Here is a 5,528-nt window from a genome sequence, read left to right on the forward strand (position 1 = left end):
TCAGTTGATTATTATAATTTTCATTTTGCAAACAATACCCAAGCATGCCAGAATTTATAACGTTTTATGTGTGAGTATACATATAGACCAAGAAATTTCATCAGTTTGGAAAATCTTGCTCCACATATTAATTAACTCCAATACAGAAAGGGGGGGGGAAAAAGCCTGATTACTAATGTCCTACAGAAATGAGGAAAAAAACAATACCGGAATATCAGAACCAGGAAAGTACAATGTTCACTAGGCTGGGGGTGGGAGGTGTGCACTGAATATCCTGGAAAAATATAGGTCTGTGTATATATATATATATATACATATATATATATATATTAATATCATCCTCAACTACTTCAGAATTTCAGCTGAAGCTAGAATATGCCTTGTTTCCTTTTGGTGCATACATATGTGTGCCCTAGAATTAAATAGTGCAAGTAACGCAGTTACAGGGATAAATGTGGAAGCCTAGGGAGCCAGTGACAAAGGAAAATAGCCAAGAGAAAATAACATTTTGGTGGAAAAGGGGGAGAAAACCTCTTTACAACTCTGTAACCACCTATGTGGGTGATGTCAATGAAAAGCCAGTGGCAGATCATAGCAATATTCCTTACTCCACACTGTATGCATTAAAAAGAAATAAAATAAAAAATCCAGAGCTCTTTTCCCTGTGAATTTTGTTTCCTTCCCCTTTTTCTAGCTCATTCTTGCACATCCTCTGGGGCAAGGGGGAAGGATTTGCAGGAAAATAGGCCATCCTCTTGGCATAATGTGAAAGAATTTAGTGGGATGGCTCGTTCAGGTCATATTGTGCTGGGGAGAGGGCTTGGGAGCTCAATTCTGCGTGGCAGCCCCGTGTCTGGTAGTTAGATTTGTATCAGTGAGACACGACAGGTCTGCCCTTGAGATTCTGCAGTGGCGCGGTGCCAGCTGTTCACCGCACTGATCTGTTTCTCTCCAGAGCAAAATCACAACCTGCTGCTGTGGTTCAGCTCTGGGTCAGACCCATAGCAGCCACGTTACTGGGGATTTTTTTTTTTTTATTTTTTTTTTAAGTTTCATAGGGAGAGTTGCTTTCCTGACCAAAGAAGCGGTACCATCACTGCTACTTGTGCCTCAAATGCTGTAGGGTTTTGGTACCGAGAAAAAACCCACTTTGACCTTGATTATGGACCAGAAAGTATAACAATAGGCTTGAGTTAGGGCAGATTCACAATCTGAGAAACAAAACCGTGCAGCTACCTAATTGAGGAAAGTATTATTTGCTTTTTCAAGAAAAGATTCTGCCGTATGTTTCACTGGGATTTCACTCATCTTTATTGATGGCATTTCACTTAATTTGCTGCCATTTGAGAGCCCTACAGGCAAAGGGGAGAAGAAAAGAGGAAAGTAGGGGTAAAAATGGTGTGGGGGAGAGGGAATTGCTAGAAAAACCTGCCATCACTTGCACATCTGTGCCATCTCCATACATTTTAAAAATCTTTGTGCAGATATCTATGAAGTGAAAGAACTCAGGTGATCCCAAAGAGAGCAAAACATGTGTCCTAAAATGAGTGTATTCCTACTGTAGGGCAGAGGAGCTTTGAGAGCTCATCTGAGGTCTGGCAATACAGTGATTATCTTTTCCTCTCTGCTTGGCGTGGAGGACTTGTAGGGCTGCAGGGCAGGGGCCACTGTTGCTTAATTTTACTTCTGGTGTATTCTGAGAAGGATCCCAGAGGTACAGCCTGGCGTTACCCTATCCTTGATCACTGGTTAGCCCAGTGTTGCAAAGCAAAGAGTGCAAGCTCTCAGTATGCTGCCATGCCTCCCACCCTTTTTCCAATTCAGGCACATCCCTGTCTTCAGCAGAGCTGGCTGAAGTCCTGGAACACGACATTTAGTTTCTTTTCCAGTATTTTTATTAGTAAAACTAATATATTCTTTTTTTTTTTTTTTTTTTTTCCTCACTCTGTTCTGACTTTTTGGATGTCATATTTTATGCCTTCATGTTGGAAAGAGAATATTAAATTAGATGGATGTTTAATCTGAATCAGTATAGCCATTCACAAATAATTGGTATCAGAAATACAGGATAACAACATAGAGTGCTTTTTAAAATCTAACTAAAATGTTACTCTGGGAAATAATATATGGCAAAGAATTTCACTGTGCAACAAACCCATATAAGAAACATTTTTTTTTAAATTTTTTTTTCCCTGTCATCTTTGGGGTTCTCACCTTTACATTTTATGGAAGCTTTCATTACTCTTATGCTAAAGGACAGAGATGAATAGAAACCTCTCACCTACTTTTTCTGGAGCAGTTGCTGTTTTGCATATGTCTGTCCTAGAGGAAGTGAAGGTAGTTAGAAGAAGGCAGGCAGAACTGAGCAGCTTTGTTTTGCTGTGTGAATGGGGCTGAGAGGAGGCAAACCTTGTAATACAGAGGTGGGATAAAGAAACCCATTGGCTTATACTCCTGTGGGTTGAAATTGCTAGGGCTTTCTCGATACTTGGATTTTGTCTCTAAAACAAGGCAACTTCAAAGGCTTTTATAAATCACTTCAGAGCCCTTATGTTCTGCAACGGACCAGCTAAGGTGCACAGAAATGTTTGTTGTGTGTGTGACAGAGAAGATATGTGAGAGAGCCTGCTTTCCAGGGACTTCCCTATCTCAGTATCTAAATAATCCATACCCTCCCAGACAGGGAATATATATATATATTTATTATTATTTTTTTTTTCATGCTGTCTCGATATTTTTCTGACTTGCTCCATTATTCTGGACTGGCTTTCCAATTTGCAATGCCCTGAGCAAGTGTGGTGCCTGCCTTGAGCTACCAGAGGGGGAATCTGGCTGTGAATTGCCTCCCCATCTGTCGCGGAGTGAGCGAGAAAGATCTGAACTGGCAGGGAGGGGTATTCTCCCTCCGCCACCCCCTTGGTTCTGCTGCCAGAAGGGAAAACTGGAACTGGCCCATGAGTTATTAAGTTAATATAGGGCCATGGAGCTGGAGACCCCCAGATTGCAGAGCCCAAAGTCCTAGCACCCCTTGGGTGCCTGCTAAACATATCGTGACAGGCATCGCATTCCCTCAGTGCGGAACTTTACAGCTGCTGGTTTGCTCACAACCCATGTAGACTCACCCTTCTCTGGCTCAGCAACACAGTTCTGAGGCACTGGGCTAACTTGCAGACTCCTGGAGGAGGCTCTTCTGAGAAAACTTGGCTAGATATGTTGCCTGCTGCTGCTCAGTGGGAGGACATCTTCCCCCCATGCGTGCTGCACAAGATCCCCTGTTTCTGGGCACACTTGCCTAAGGTTCCTTGTGAAATGTATTAATGTATATCTTGGTATCTCTTGCAAATCTGTGCTCAGGACTGCAAGGTTTCTTCTCCTTGGCCAGCTGCTTCTTCCTTCTACCCTCTCCTGTCACCTACCCATCCTTTGCTGAATAGTCGCAAAAGGAATTTATTTTACCCTATTCTCTTTCCCCACACTTCTCTCATATTCAGTGCAAAACAGTAGGGAATGTTTTTGACCTGACAATCATCCCCATCACCTTTCATCCCATGCAAGAACTGCTGCTTACACCTTCCATAGCCCTGACACTGGTACACTGCTGACTGGTAGGATAATCCTGATCAAATGCCCTGAACAGTGGCTCAAAACTATGCTTTAAGAAGCTTTATTTTGGACTTGATACTTATGTCTAAAGAGGATGTTGGTAGAGCAAACCCCATGTCCAATGCTCATCCTACTCCCACTGGACTGGGAGCATTTAGACTGTGATCCAAGCTTTGGGACTTTGACCGGTTGGGGTAGTAGCATGATCTTATTTAGAAAAGATAGGAACCTGCTGTTTTCCTGAAGAGGACCTGCAGTGTGTGATGGGACAACATGCCACTTGTGAAATTAGGCAAATTATCAAGATAAATGGTGCTGTCCCCTCTTTGTCAAGCTGTCTCTCAAGTGAGGGTCTAAGGCTTATGTGATGTTAACAAGATATGGCTCAGACTGTGATTCAGCCTGGAGTCTCTAACATGCAGGTAGAATATGCACTTTTTATGTAGTTTTGGAAAGGGATTCCCTGCTCAGTTCCAGTTTAGCTTTTTGGTACTTTAGGTGAGTTACTGTCTGTTAGCTGTTATGTACCCCTCAAAATCAAGATATTTTGCCCCTTCAGAGATCTAAAGGCTGATTTTGAGTTTAGTTATAGCTCATCTGGAAATAGCTCTGAGCAACTAGAAAGCAGCCAAGGCTCAACTGAACTCTACCTCATAGAGCATGGGTGACCATGCAGACTTTGCTAGCTGCTCAACTAATGTGGGTTGCAGACACCTCTGTAGTTTGTGGTGCTGTTTATTAGCAAAGACGAAGTTCAGCAGTGTTCAGGAAAGCCCATGACCTTCATGTGCGCTCAGAGCATTACCGTATGAAGTTTAGCATCTGCATTCCATTGAGCTATAAACTTACCTTCTTCCTCTAATCTGTGTTTTATTTAGCACATAGCATACAGCTGTTTCTGTGCTATTTTGGGTCTGTTTTTGCTGTGTTGCTAATGTAAAATACTGTGAGGTTTGCCCTGATAATTCAAGATTTCCATCCCCAGGCTCAAGCACTATAGGGGTGCAGGAGAGAAAGCTGTGTAGGCAAGACCAAAGGCAGCTGTATACTGTGAAAGAATAAGTATCAGGCAAAATACAGTATCACAGCTAATAGATGTATTTTAAAAGTGGAAACATCTATGTTTAATTGCATTTAAAATACGTAGTGAGAAACCACAGTTATACATTGTTATAACAAACCTTTACATCTGAAGTCAGAATAATACAAAAAAGTGCTGAATATATATGGTCAAAATAACTGAGGCAAAATTTTGACAACATCTTCTAAAATATTAGCATGTGGCCCCTGACAGTGACACTCTAAAGGTCAGGCTGAATAATCTCAGTGACAATAATGCCTTTTTGTTAGCTTACCCAAAAACAACAACCGAAAAAACTGTTTTTTTTTTTTTTGTTGCTTTTTTTTTTTGCATAGCTTTCAATATTGCTGCACTCTCACCTCTGCATATTGCAAGCCCATCTCAGTTCTGAGATAATTTCTTTAAAGTTCTGAATATTTTTAATCCAGTTCTCCTTCAAATACATAATATATAATTTCTACCAATTATAAATACATCATTTTTATTCATCTGATTTCAATAACATGCATTTGTATAATTACTGTACAATCAAAATAGACATTGACTTTACACAGTGTGTATGCTTTTATTTCAGCAGAACTGTTCAGACACACTGCTCAACAAATCAAGCAAATGGGGAAATAAAAAGGAAAAAATAAAAGGAGGAGGGGGAATAAACTCTGGGAGGAAACAATCTCACAGTGTTTACAGACCCTCCCCCCCCCAAAAAAAAAAAAAAAAAAAAAAGAAAGGAAAGGAAAAATACTTATCAGAAAAAGGATTTATTAATACATAGAAAATCCCCACAATAGTTGAAACACACTTTAGAAGCTAGTAAACACGTTAAATAGAGTTGTGCCAATTA

Source organism: Aythya marila (assembly GCF_965140915.1).
Source record: "Aythya marila genome assembly, chromosome: 2".
Classification (NCBI taxonomy): Eukaryota; Metazoa; Chordata; class Aves; order Anseriformes; family Anatidae; genus Aythya; species Aythya marila.